The 16030-nt window shown below is 32.5% G+C and overlaps 1 protein-coding gene across 1 annotated transcript in view; it reads right to left on the reverse strand.

The window, feature by feature from the left end:
• LOC119835641 (inhibitory POU protein) overlaps positions 1-16030 on the reverse strand; it is a 31433-nt gene that overhangs the window by 10163 nt on the left and 5240 nt on the right. The gene's annotated exons all lie outside the window — the stretch shown is intronic.

Consider the following 16030-nt stretch of genomic DNA (forward strand, 5'->3'; position numbering starts at 1 on the left):
TTCACGTCAACACTAAGGTCAATTTGGGCAGCTGAGTTCAAGTTACCATATTTTACGGTTGTGGTTATAATTATATATAATATATTTTTATAAAACGGCTTTGCCAATACTATTCATCGATAATTATTTTAATGCTGCTAAGTTTTTACCTTAAAACAAATTAAGAGAATAATTTTAAAAATGAAAAAAAGAACAAGCAACCTAACAGCTATTTAACTTCACGCGATTGATAGGTCGCAAGAAGACAGGACAATGGTCACAACATTACGTCCATGGGCGGGACAACGTCTGTCACTCCGGCTAGTAAGGAATAAAGAATAACATTTTTAAATACAGGATAGACTTTTAGCCATTTCGAATAAAGCCTGCGTTCATGTTAATATCGTTACCCCATACATAAATTTAACGGTAATTACAAATCCTTCCGAGATTAGAAACAGGCATACATATAGCACCGAAAATATTCAAAAAGGGAAAAATAATGATGTACAGCGACGGTTGTTAGCACTTTCTTTATTTCGTAAACAAGGTGTGTAACAATTATATGTATGCAAACATAGCTCGTCGCAAGTAGGGCGTCTCCGTGGTGCCTAACATTTTAAACTTATCATCATAAAGAAAGTTCAGTCTTGTAGACAGGCGATTAGGGTCGTAAATAAAGGAGAAGGAAAAGTGGTGGCAAATATAAAATTTATATGTCTAATACCGTTTCATCTTCGATAAGCACTATAATTTTCTTCAAGTGAAGTTGACGATGGAACAGGTACTCATTGTGATTTCATACTCGGATATTCGACGTTTAATTCAATATTGATACTAAATGCCGTCTACTCACTTACGGACATTTACTCGGATTTACTTGAAAATAATTCACTTTTATAAATGCAACAAAATTTATCAACTGCAACACATGTTTATTTATTTATAAGATGTTAATTTTTCGTTGAAATATACTCTATTTTTTAATTTTAAGGTAATAAGTAAGCGTGACTCATGTGCATGAATCATGACTGAAAATTCTCATCCTAAGATCGACAATTTGTCAAAAATTTAAAACCGATATTGGCGAAAAATGAATTAGCAAAAGCAAACAATTTCAAATATTATTAATAATGTATTAATAAATTATGAACATTTTATATGTTTTTAACGTTTTATGTATATAAATATACATTTTTTTAAATAAAAGTAACTTCAATAAATATGCGCATTTCCGTACATTTAAATAACGTAAATAATTTCACAATTTCAGAAACGCTGAAAATATAGGAGACCTGAGATGGCTCTGACATCTTCCGCACGACTCCACTCCTAGTCGCATTAATAATTAATTCTTAGCCCTTTGCCGCGCCTGTTAAATGGCGTGACTAAATAAGGGTGGGCCGGCCCTTTCCACCCGCTACCCAGCGAGATCGCTCGAAACTTTTAATACTCGACGTTTGTTTTCGGATAATTTTGAGTGCTGCGACAATGCTGTCTTCCGCTAAGTATATTTCAACGTTGGGCAAAGTTAGTACATAGCTAATGGCTAAATGGAAAATGACATTATTGGGAGGGTTCTATGGCGACTCGTACAGGCTGTCTGTTACTGATTAGTGCGCATTTTGGGATAGGGGAATATCGAATGCTCATTATTCATTTATATTAAATATTCTTATTGTATTCAATGTTATTTAGGTTATAATCATCAAGGTAACAATAACCAATTATACCAATGCAGATTTATGAAACGAAAATTGCTTTACTTGTGGCAGGTAATTTAAGCTTATAGAGCTCTTTAAATTAATATATCATTTTCTGGTAAATATATTATGAAAAACAAGATAGGCAGACATGGTGTTTGATGGTGAAATGATTTTATTATTATATAATAGTATAATTTGAAACTATTTCACGATACAAAGGGTAAGTACTCATTACCGTATCTAGCACAAAACCTCTGCAGTGTATTCACGCTACAATTTTATACCCAGTAATCGGGAAATTGCAAGGCAGACGGTTATACACAATTCTTTAAGAACTGAAGTAACATTTAAATGTCAGACGAATGGACAACGAAACAATTTGAATACTGAATGGAGAATGATTGTTCTCGAGACATTTATATTTAACTGTAATATGCAACATTTTATTACAGGGCTCTTTCGTTCGACTTTTCATTTTTAAATGTTCAAGTTGAAATGGTATCGTACCATTTGCAGCGAATACATTTTATTTTTATCGACGTAAATTGAAAACAATTTACAATTGAATAAATGTATTTCGTTGCGGCCATTTCAACTCCTTCACGACACATCAGCACAATATTGTTCACATAAAGCGGTAAGTATTCGCGCTCATTTCCCACAATTACGCGTACATAATCGCATCTCAAGAACCAACGAACTCCGAACAATCTTGCTTAAATCATGAGAGAATGAGCCTTAAATTTTCCGAAGAGTTTTAGAGCTTTATCAGAGCAAGAGGGGAATAGGCGATGATTAAAGTACGAATGAGACAACTAGGCAAAGATTATGGTAATGACGATAAAAATGCCCAATGAGGGTGGCGGCACTTAGAAGCAATTTAAAGATATTGTATTTAATGTTTTGAAGAGGAGTTGTTTGGGGGCGTCATCGGAGCTTAGGGGGATTGGAGGGGCCCTGTAAAAGACTCGATTGCGAGCTGGATTTTGTGAATTGATAATTGGGGTGCACTCTATTGACAGCCCTCAGTAAAGCCTTTTAGTACATTTAAAACACTTATGGGCACACTTGTTATTCCCGAACTACAAACTGTAACATATTCCGGCGATACTATTATTATCTTCTTCTTATATATAAAATTCTCGTTATATATAAAATTCTCGTGTCACAGTTTTCGTTGCCATACTCCTCCGAAACGGCTTGACCGATTCCTCTGAAATTTGGTAAGCATATTGGGTAGGTCTGAGAATCGGCCAACATCTATTTTTTATTCCGATATTCCTACGGGATGCGGACTTACGCGGGTGAAACCGCGGGGCGCAGCTAGTTTTTTATAAATCTCCTACTAAATATTTTATTATTTTAGTAAGATGTAACTTTTAAACAATATGCTACATTATTGTGCAAGCTACAATATTTTTAAACAGATATAATTAACCTCAAGTAGAAATAGTATAGAATAGAAATGAACTTTTTATACAATTATGTATTTCGATTCATGCTGTCATTTACGGTAATATAACTAAAAAATAGTTAAAGGCACGAAAAAAACGTTATTGAAATGTTCTTCATATTAAAGTTTGGACTGTAGACTTTATTTTAAATACTCACAATAATATTATTGTAAATTGGAACGTTTCGACAGTAGTTATTTCATAAACAATAGAGAGAGGGAGCAAGTAGAATAGTTAAAATAGGTACAATAATAATGCAAAAGCACCTCAATGCATTCTATTTGTATTTACATTTATTTATAGACAATAATAACATTTTTAATTAATAAATAATAACACGGTTGTGAGGTGTGTATAATATCTCGTGATTTTTCGTTATAGGTAGATTAAGAGAATTTAAATTATCACATCAAAATACTTATGTAAAAAAATTACTCAATGTTAATTGCCCGAACTAAACATAAGCTTAATACAACGCGTAACGCATAGTATGTACATATATTTTATGTTTTCCCAAATTTTGCTTAATCAATAATCAATATCGTCCATCGAAAAGAAATAATATTGTTCACTGAAAACAAAGGAGTATTGATCAAAAATCTTACATAAAAATACGTATTATATTGGCAGACTTGATATACCCGTTTATTATTTCATCATAGGTAATATTTTTGAGTTCTTTAACAGTTTTTGTATTCAGATCGCCTTTTTTAATCAGTTGAATTAGCATCACCACCCAACAGACAGTTGAATTGATAACATCACGTAGGTAACGCAAACATACATAATTACTGTTTGTAATCACGATTTGAACAGCTCTCTAACAGCTATAAATACAGTAAACACGATTTTTGAGTATGTGTTCTGTAATACTGATTCCATAACGTAATTAATTATATCTAACTTAACAAATAAATAATATCTTTGTCTGTAGCATTCAAACAAAATTCCAAATTTGAATAAATCAATATTTTTAAATTCTGTTGAACAGAAAAGAGCAATATTAACTTTTATTTATTAATCACTTTTACTCGCCACGAACACCAAATATTAGTCTCTAAATATCTAAAAAGAAACAAAATGAGCTTTAAAAAAATAATTTAGATTTTCTTCTGTCTAAGATGAAACTTTCTCGCATTAGAAAAAAGAAGAAGAAGGAAAAAACATTTATTTGGAGATAATGTGACACGAAACACGAAACACAGATGAATTACAAAAACAATAATTGAAAAAATATAAAAATTATAATAGCATAAAGTCTAATAATAACGTATCCCACAGTACCGCCAAAAAGGATCTAGTTCAGCTTGTGTCAGGCTTGGCCTAGCGCTGGTTTGGACTCCATTATATTCCAAGTGTAGTCAACCATCATGTTCTCATTATATAGTACAACGCTATCACGTAGTTCAAAGTTCACATCTTCGAACTCAATCCGTTTAGGCCATGACTACTGCTTGTTGTGAAGTACGTCAGCTGTCCCATAAGCCAAGACAACTTGAATATTCAGTATGTCCATCTTGCATTCCCGCTAGGTAGCTCACCATCTTGAAAACCCATATCAATGACCAGGCACACTTTTTCTAATTTGACGTTTGAAGCACCATTTAACACTACGCAAGAGTAGGAAGGTAACACTACAGTAATTTTATAATACCTACAAAATTTTTAGTGTTAGTAAAAATTGATTTAATATTTGACAGGGTCCAACAAATATATTTTTTATGATTTGCAATAATGAGCGAAAGCCTCAAATATATACGTTACCGTATACATCCCTTAATGGAAGGTGTAAAACCAAATAATACGTTACATTAGCGGGTGGCTGTAACAATAACCGTTAAACGTTAATTATTATTGTCAATGGGTACCTAGGTACTTAGGAAGGCAAGATTTTAAGGGGCAGATGGAACCGCTTCCTTATTCACTTAACTGAGACCAGAAATTAGCAGATATCCCTTAAGTAGCTTCTCCGGAACAACCACTAACAATAATAAAAGTCCATTAAGAGTGTGATCATAAACAAAGGGAGGGGGAAAATAGGATACACTCGGAGCCCGAAGCTGGAGCATTTTCCTTAAAATGAAATTAAGGTACTCACTTCCAGCCACGATCAGAATTATGCCCTATTAATTACACAATTATTAAGTATTGAAATATGTTAACAATATTTTAATTATTAATAATGCAATATAATTTAATTTTTGGATTGTTTTTATACAGCCAAATTCATTCATAAATTAAGAACATATGTGCTTCTATTTGCCAATAATTATATCGCCTCTTAATCGTCTTTTTGGTTCAACCTTAAATAATAAAGTTTATATAAAAAGAAGTGCAGAATGCTAAATTTTATTTAAATATATGCCCAAAATACTTCAAACATGTATATGCAGGCATATGACAAGCATGCACAGCACATCTACTCTTTTGTTTGTGGATAGACTCTCATTTCTATACTAAATATTTGTTAGATGTTTTTTTTAAGTCGAGTGCGCACTATATTGGTATCGCATTAATTGTAAGTTATTTTTGAGAAAGAGTATAAAAATATACATAATAATTATACCTAAACCAAAAAGTCTTCCTTTTTATATTTATTAAATAATAGTAAAATATTAAAAACATGTTTTTTGCACAATACAGTATCCATCATTTATATTAGATATTAACGTTGCGGCTTAAAAAATGAATACATTAATTTATTTCTGAAAGTCCTACGTAATACAAGTTTAAAACAATGTCACTTAACATGATGTGAATATTTTTTCCGAATAGTTAGGCCTATCTCTGAAGAACATAGCGGGAGAGCTCACGAAAGAGTGATTAGGGGCAAAGCGCTCCACGAATTTCAGCGCAACGGGGCGGGCCTGATCAATATAAGGCGGGGTCTCAGATTTGACGCTGCGTGCCAGTGTGCGCTCTACGCCAGTCTAATTGATTGACACAGACGGACTGACAGCCAGACGCACAACGTTTTGGCGGCTTTTTATTGTGCCTTTTGAGGGAGATAGGGGCCGCTGGTCAAATGTAATGGTGATTCATTTTATGCAATTATTGTTGTATCGATACACTTTGATTTTACATTTTAAACCAATGGAACGTCACTATTCATTTTGCTACACGTTTTTAATATATTTTATTTTTTTTAATTCGTGTGATATTCTGTGTTTATAATCCTCAATATTTAAGTTGGAGCAATGCTGCAATTCTGTATTACGACATTCATTAGAAATGATTTTTAATATAACACTATCTATTACAAACACAATGATAGTTTTAATTCTAATTTAAATTAAATCGTTGCAAGCTATTTAGAAAAATGTTATTTAAAAATCTATCTATTATTTTGCATTAAAAACCTTTACGCAAACTATAAATAATATTCAATCCAATTTTGTATGCACAATAATGAGTATAAGTACAAATAATTTCCGCTTGCACGACACAGATTACACGTAACAGTAAAATCATAACAGATGCACCGCTATAATACAATACTCATAAAAACATTAGGGGTTGAAGTAATGACGCCGATAATTATCTAACTACCCGCAATACACTTGACATGTTTGTGAATGAGCGCCGGAAGCCGGGGTGAATCCCGCGGTCACGTGACCCACCGTCGGCCATCTTGCTAAAAACTTCCGTTCCGGTGTACGTAATTTTATTCAGCGATGATCAACCTACGGAAAATTTATACATAAATTATGTAATACAACTCCCTTATGGTGAAATATCCTTAGTTATACTTTAAATTCTATCATATAATAACGCAACTGAGTTAGGCTATATTGGCACTTGCCAATTTTACCATATTGTCTATTTTCCAGTTTGCAACCCAGATAAACTTTCATTTTCAATCCGAAAATCCGCATCTGCAAAATAATAAAAGTGGATTTAAGCCCAATCTCATGACTGGATCGAGCCCCGACATTTATGAAAAGAAGATATTTTAGCGAGAGAAAAGATAAATGCACCTAAGCTTACGATCGGGAAACCTCAGCACGTTTTATCAAAGAAAATATTTTCCCACATGTCGCGTAAGTTTTTCTTAGACTATACAAACTTGGTATACGGTTTTGAAAATAAAACCTCTTTCTATTCGTATTGAGTTAAGGTTGAAAATGACGTGTCCTCAAATTTCAACGCCTGCAAATTTAGCAGGATAAGTCAGTGTGGGGGACGTCAGTAAGGTTGCTGTCACCGACTATCAATATCTGTTGAAAAGTGACGTATAGGGTAGCAGAGGCCTTCTCAAATCGATAAATTGTGTTCGGTTCCTACTTAAGAAAGTTCCGACGAGTTTATTGGCTTTATTGACATACTGTCGTTTGAAGTTTACTCGGCGACGATCAAGAGTTCGCGGTTGGAATGTAGGATGAATAAGATATTATCACAGTTAACTTAATACGTGATTTATTTAGTCGATACTGAAAAATAGAAAATTGCTTCGGTTTTCTGCAAATACAACTTTTTATTGATTCAATTGAATGAAATCATGCACCTTTCAATTGGCTTATTATTTTTAATGAGAACTTTACATCACTCGTGACTTCTGATTTGCACCGGTTTAAATGCCAACTAAATCTGTACTAAAACTAAAACCATAATACGGGAATGTTGGTGACCTCTGATAGCAGAGACAGTGGAGAAATCGCGTGCTTTATACCGGAAACAGTGTCCCCAAACACTCCCCGAGTGCGGCCACTGTTGCACGTGCGTCTAATTACAACCACTCAATGAGTTTTAATCGCACCTTCGCATCCACAAGTGCCGAGGGCTGGATAAGTGCATTGAAATGATTCAATGTTTTATCATAAACACAATCAGTGCTTTGCGAAATAATCCATTTAAATTTGTAATTTTGTGCTTATTTGTATTAAATGTGTTATTATTTTTTAAACTAGCTTTAGACCGCACAGTATAAACTGTCCCGGGGTTTTTCTAAAAGTTATATATGTATTGCATAACCTAATCCTATGTCCTTTATCGGGTCTAAAACTATCTCTCTACCAAATTTCATCCAAATCGTCTCAAAAGTTTCTTAGATAAGCACATTCAAAGAAATAAACTGTTCATATTGATATATTTGCTTAGATTTTTATATAATACATAAATACATGGCTAGACCAGCCGTCTATAATCTGATAAGTACCTGTTAAGTTGCCAAAGATGTTAGCGAGTAGACACCGACAAAGTTTATAACGCAATATGTCTTAGTCGAGTAAGAATTTCAGACATTGTGTTCAGTGTTCAAACTCAAGAATTAAATATGATTGTACCCACGCCGACGTGATTTAAACAAATGCATATAAACTTAATGCACCGATGGCTTCACGTATCATGTCATTACTGTTATTATACGAGTAGGGCTTCAATTATACGGTAATTATACGAACTAGATTACAGGCCGCTTAATGCCGACAAACCGAAGGACTAATATTGAATATCGCATTGGAATATTGAGGTTTCTAAAAACATGTTAATACTAAATATAATACCGACTTTGTGAGTTTATTTTTTTATGTGTCTTCATTCATTCCTGTTATAATTTTAAGTAATCGACAATATAATCGTCGGAAGACAAACAAAACATAAAATATTTTTAAACGAGATCTTAAGATATGGAGCGTAAGGTTTCTTTTCATATACCTCTATATTGAAGGGTTGACGATCGACAAAAGGAAAAGCCTGTAACCCTTGAAAGTACATGGCCAGAGGGTGGGGATATAGAGGTTCAATTTTACTCAGAGCTGCTTTAATCGATGCAGCCTGAACGTATAGCATAGCATTATTATTATACTAGTAAAGTATTTTCCATATTGAGTCGGATAATATATATTTTTAAATATATTGGAAAGAACGTAAGAAAGAAAGTTATAAAATAGATTGCAGTCTAAACCAAGAAGTAACTTTAGGCAATACTAAGGTACCTATATCGTTTGTATGACGTGAAACTTTTCGACGTTTAGCCATATTAGTTAGTTTCTATTTAAATAAATATTTGGGACCTTATTATTTTTTATTGAAAATAGCAAGTCAGTTTATAATACGGGTTGAATAGCTCATATATTTCCACATCTCTTACAATCAAAGAACAAACGTTTTCAAACACGTATCGTAGTTTTTAATTTATAAGTCACAACAAAAACGTATAAAGAATACAAACAAAACTCACGGAAACAATAAAAAACCATAATTTAATATTTGTAAATTCAAAAATTTCCCAATAATGGAACGTCCTTGGTTCATAGTACGTTATAGTGTTATTATTTCTGTTATTGGAAAAGACATTCACCAAACATTTCGAATTAAAAGCCGAAGCATGGCAGTTTTGTGCTCCATTTATTGAGCGGTACCACCGCTCAAGCGATATCACACTACGGTCAATTGGATTCGAATAAAATCACTTAGTAAACTACAAAAAAAAAGTTATGCACTAGAAAATTTGTATGACAGTTGTGATATCGCATTACAGCATGTTTTTAAAACGAGTAATTAATAATAATTTGTAATGCACATGTATCTAGTAAACGGTTTCCTCGCCAAGACTACGTGACCAACCGTGAGAACCGGCATGTGGTTCCGGGACAAGTAAAACAACGACAATAATAACCCAAAATGACACCGCCAATTTACTACAACCACCGCCTGAATCGATACTCCTAGTAAACTCAAAAGGGTTACTATGTGCCAGAATAATACTGTGTATTTCACTTATATATTTATATAAATACACTTGCACTTATTGATTTATTTAAATATGCAATTTGTAAGGAAATCTTGAGAAAAAATTACAAAATATTCCTTTGTAAAAACCTCCAATCTTTTTAATAGAGTTAAGTAAATCACTTTTATGTCACAAAGAAAATAACCAGAAATGCAACTACTTTACATCGAGCCTATCATTGTCAATCGAGGTCTTGTAGTCTATTCAAGCATTCCTACGAATTATCGATACAGAAATAAAAAAGGCAGTAATCGAATCGATCGTTTCTAGAAAGCGAACCGGCTGACAGATTATGAGCTCCCACGGGCTACTCGTAAAAATGATAGCAGGCGTAAATTTAACCGTAAAATGTAGATATGATAATATGCAACCGAACCACAGCGGCGTGATTCCCGCGTTCTGAAATATTCTCTACGGTTTCATATTTATTATCATATTTGATTTCGTCGGTGAAAAGTGAAGTGTAAAAGCTTTTCAGTGAAAAATATGTGCCATCTATTTGAATTGATAAGAAATTTGTGATACTTAAATTTTATTAAGTATTTTGCAGCCTTTGTGGCCTATAAGTATCGCATACACAGCGAAAAGCCCCAGAGAACACGCGAACCTCTATCGCAGGTAGGTACGTGGAGCCTTGTTATAGCGTGTAACAATAGAAGCGGAACCCGTATTCATAGCATAGTGCATATTTCTCCCGTGGGCACCAAGTTAATTTCAAGTTTACGAAGCAGCGCCGTCGTGCTCTTAGTTATTAAAATACCAGACTCTTGAAGCTTAACAGGTTTTGGGAACTACTCTATATAGGAAAAGTTTAATCGTTACGGGTGGTAAAGGTTTCTTCGCCAACCCTTGGCGCACGTCAAATTACAAGTCGCCATACCACAATCCTGAGTCCTGACGACACCGAACATTTTGTACATTTATTACCTGTACATTCTGTCCATTTATTATGTTTTCATGATATTTGTACGTATATTTACTTTATTATTATTATTAGAATTATTCATTGGCTCAAACAATTGTTTGTAATGTGATAAATCTTTTAATCAAACTAAAGTTAAAACAACTTAATGTGACATTTGTTTAAAACTGGAAAATATAAGACATTTTCATATGTACGCTACGGAACTTTGAGCTCAATATAAAGTAAGTAGTAAGTATTGTTTTTACATAAAAAAAAAATAAATAAATGTACGAGTCATTTCTCATGCAGGCGAATAAAAAAAAATACATGGATTCGATAAATTTCATATCTCATAACATATCATAGTGTATCATCTACTATTCATATATCCCCTTTTCGCCGAAGTTTCAAAATGAATAATTAAAACACAAAATATTATTATAGTACGATAAACCAAAATAATATAGGGATGGCCGCGATTTAAGTCACGGAATAAATCCAATGAAATATTAATAATTTACTCAAACCGCCAGTTACTGCAGCAGTCGTCCGCCACTCCGACAAGCTTGCTTCACTGAGACTGCCTAATGAAGTGTTGGGCAACTGAACACCACTGAGCGCTAGTTTGACAAACTGTATTTACAAAACACATTGTTATTACAATCTTATGAATTCAATTATATTAGTTAACTGAAATTATCTTAAAGGCATTAAAAATAAAACATTAATTTTAGCGCGACACACGCATTTTTTAAAATTTTTGACTTTTGAATTTGACGTTTCGCATACTTAATAACATATAGAGTGAGAGCCCAGTGCCACCCGACTTTTCTTATTCATAAAGGACAAAATGTAGTACTTGATTTATAGATTACTAACTGCGTCCCGCGGTTTCATAAGCGTAAGTCCGTTTCCCGTAGAAATATCGGGATAAAAAGCCTATATGTTATTCCAGTTGTCCAGCTATCTACGTACCAAATTTCATTGCAAACGGTTCAGTAGTTTGTGCGTGAAAGAGCATCAAACACATACATCCTTACAAACTTTCGCATTTATAATATTAGTAAGATTAGTAGGATAGTAGGATGGATACTTGTTTCAAATGCCCGTACATGCTTCCTCCGCATGCATGTTTAAAATATCAGATGAGATAAATACCGTTAAATTTTATAAAATTAATTAAATTTGTTATTTTATTTTCATACATATTCCATAAATTATCTACATGAAATAATATTGAACATTGGTTGAATCTTCCAATGGAAGACAACTTCCGCCAGACGCTGCTTTTTACGCCATACGACATCATAAAACCATCGATGAGCGGAATATTCACAAAGATATTTAACATTTTAAATTGATCTTCATTTTATTGGTGCTATTTTTCCCGTCGAATTACGCCTTTTATGGCATATGCATTATGCAATGACATCGAGACGGAATCGGAAGCCTTTACCTGTAGCACATGTATTGTAATTCTTTAATGATATCATTGTCTCAATAAATGTATAATAAAAAGTCTACACGAAAATTTATTCTAAATAAAGTAAAAGCATGTGGTAATGTAAAGAATCGTAACGCAAATTTTTCACGAGAATCGTATATAATGTATTGTTCCAAACCATTCATTCGGTGACAGTATTATTCTAAAATTGTTTTGGAAGGAGGCAAGAAATAAAATTGTTTTAAGTACAACAAATGCTATTTTTACAAATAAGGTTAAAATAGTATTTCGTAAATTCTCACTTTTTGAAATTAGGTTTCTATTATGGGGCACGTCGTTTAAAACTATCTTTAGAATATCCAATTAAAAATACTTACATTAGCAAACAATATTATATAAATTACACATTTTTTTTCTTAAAAAATGTGCTTTAGAGCTCTTGCTTTAAAGCATCTCGCGGATCGTCTAACCAACTTAGCAGATAAGCCAGTACCAGTGTCAACACTATCAATATGGAAAAAAGAAAACTTTATTTAATTTCTCATTTCACAGAATATGGAATAAGAGGGAAAAGTTTCTAGTAATCCTGCTAAATCGTAGTTTCAAGTAAATTTAAAAGAAAACCTGGGTCAGGAGAATCCGTTCTTTCTGAACTTCAAATATCATAACTAGGTAAATGAAAGTTTTTCGAAACTTCTAAGATACTTCTACATTTAGTCCTTCACAAAAAAAAAAATGTTAGCTCACTGGGCTCTTGGACCATTAGTTTAAAATAAACTGTAATGCGTGTGAAATTGAAAAAAGCACATAATAATAAAAAATGCTGACAAACGTGTTTATCAAGAAATTGTATAATGATAGTCACACAACAATATGGATGGTAAAGCAAACATTGAGCGTATTTCCATGCTCCTAGCACCAGTTTAGTACCGTACAATGCGACTAGTCTCTGAATATTTAACCTGTAGTTAGCGACACATTCCGAGTTAACTCGTGGTGCAGTTAACTCATAATTGAGTGTGTAACGTTAACCGAATTGTTAGTTTGCGAGCCGCTCACACATCACCTTGTTTTCTTTTTAATAAGAAACACTTATTACCCAGTTAGCGTGGAAACCCATTAATCGCAATATATCGTGAGACTTCAACTAAAGGTATACTTAGGGTTTATTTTTCAACCAGTGACCCAGTTGAGTCACTTATACAATGCAATTTTATAATAATGTTATGTACATATGTGGCGGTAAGTCATGACGTATCTTGGAGGTATGTAATTTTAGAATTGTATGTTCAATAAGATATGCAGGTACAGATGTTACTGCGGCGTCTGAATGCTGTTGTCATCCAATGGTCAGAGGTATGCATAATGTACAAAGCAGGCTAACGTCTTCCTTACACGACATCAATCCGTACAGAGAAAGGGCAATTGTATGCAACTTGTATGCAGACATATTGTGAAGCTCCTTTCTGAATTCTTAACTTTGGTGCAATTTCTTATAATATCATTTATATTGAAGACGTGCTTTTTGATGTAAGCTTCCAATTTTATAACATGTTAGTATTATTTATGTTTACGTCATTAAATATGATTTGATGAAAAGACATATTCAAATTTCTCAATTCTTTTTGTATTTTAAACCATTATTTTTTGTAGTTTAGTATTTTGAGGGCTTTCAATCTACTTTTCATGGTGAACATTTGTTTAGCAACAGAGTTAAAAAAAGATGTTACTGCTCATAGATAAATCAAATTTCATTTCTTTTAGTACAATGTTTAGTAATGCTAATAAAATTAAATACCATAAGAATTTGTGAGATCAATTACTATGTAATATAATATAATTTTACTTATTGTGCTTCCATGTTTACTTCATTTGATAACTTATGGACTATGTCTGAACTCTGTAAAATTTAAGATACAAAATTGACATGAGTATGTTATAAGTTGCTTATTAATATATGATATATCACTAAGTTTAATCTTATCCGTATATGTCTAAGTATATGATGTAACTATTGAGTTGATAAAACATGGTTTCAACACATCAATAAATTAGTGTGAACGATAACCGATAGAATAAAAGTGTTATATTATATTTTATGTTAGAGAAAGTAAAAGAGCACGTGGCCCGCCCGCTGCATAATGATCACAACCGCTTATGAACACTGACAAATAGAAGCTAATTTTTCAGAGACTGGATGGATCTATTTATCTATTACTAGCTTTTGCTCGCGGCTTCATATGCGTTAAATTCGGAGTAGTTGAACAGATGTTATTATACATATAACTTCGTCTTGTATCACTTTATCTGTTAAAAAGAAACCCAACAAAATCCGTTTCGTAGTTTTAAAGATTTAAGTATACATAGGGACAGAGAAAGCGACTTTGTTTCATATTATGTAGTGATATAATATATAGTCTATACTAATAACGTATTGCTCAAAAGTTTGATTGTTTATTTTATTCCTAATCTCGGGAACTTATCGTCCGATTTGAAATATTCTACAAGTATTAGATAGTCAATTTATGGAGGACAGCTATAGACTATATACCATTATACGTCGTGAATGAAACCGCAGAGAGCAGTTAGTGCTTAATATAAATTACACTAACCATTATTTTAAAAAAAAGTTATTTGACACCTGGCATACAATTTTCCATTTATTAAGCGACAGTATGGGCATATTTATTATCTTTAATTTAACAATATATTTGTGTAATTAACACACGTGTATATATAGTAAAATTTGTTTATATCAAACTGCAACATTGATTTAAAGTTGAAATAATTACTGATCCTGCCTCTAGCTGACTACTTTCCGTCGGATGATAACTAGATATTTATTTATTAACACATAGAACTTTCCAGCAATTTGTGCAATCGATCGATTAAATAATAGCTTACAAAAGGAAGGTAGTAATTATATATAAGTCAGCAATTGTTAAAAAATATAAACAGGTACTGTGGTGGCTACCTATTTAAAGACTAGTTTTATGAGAGTATGACGTGAGAAAAGCAGAAAATATTCTGCTCATTTTAACAAATTTAAAATATATTTCTACTCAAACACTAATAATGTCCAAATAAAGTATTTTCAGAAATTTTCTGTAAGTGTTGAAATATTAATCTTGTACTCGATAATTACCTATTTGTCTAAATTATAAAAAATCTTTATCAGTCCTTGAAAGTATACATTAAGAAAAAATATTTTTTTATTCTATTATTCAAGATATACCATAACTAAAATAAGTAATAAAACGCATATGAGACTGCGTGAAAAGGTGTAAATATAAAGATTTTTAAATCTTACATTTTGCACCAAATTTGATTATAGATTTTAAATGAAAAGTTGATGGTTTCAGAATATCCCTCATCATAACATTCACCCTGTTGTTATAATATGTACCTACTAAGTACTAACCCCTGAAGTTAAATCAAACCTATTCTAGGTTCATGCCATGCTATGAAAATGCACACGCTAGAAATATACCGCTCGTCCTGGCGCAGTAATTATATTAATTTTAATAAGCTTTAAAAAATTCTAAATAAAACATTATCTTTAAAATTATACCGACTATATTTTAAAAGAAAATCAAAAAATTGTTTAGTAAAAAGAAACTATAACATTCTATTTTTATTCCTAATTATCCACGCGATTGATTTGTATAATATTATGATCAAGCGATTCAGTAGATGCATTTTCTTTTTTTATTATTATTATCATTCCTCCTTTATGAACGTAGACGTTGCTATATAAGTCGAATAACAATTGTCGGTGGCCTCTCACCCTCGTCTATGTTTTGTTTGCAGCCG

This window comes from Zerene cesonia, chromosome Z (genome assembly GCF_012273895.1).
Source record: "Zerene cesonia ecotype Mississippi chromosome Z, Zerene_cesonia_1.1, whole genome shotgun sequence".
Taxonomy (NCBI): Eukaryota; Metazoa; Arthropoda; class Insecta; order Lepidoptera; family Pieridae; genus Zerene; species Zerene cesonia.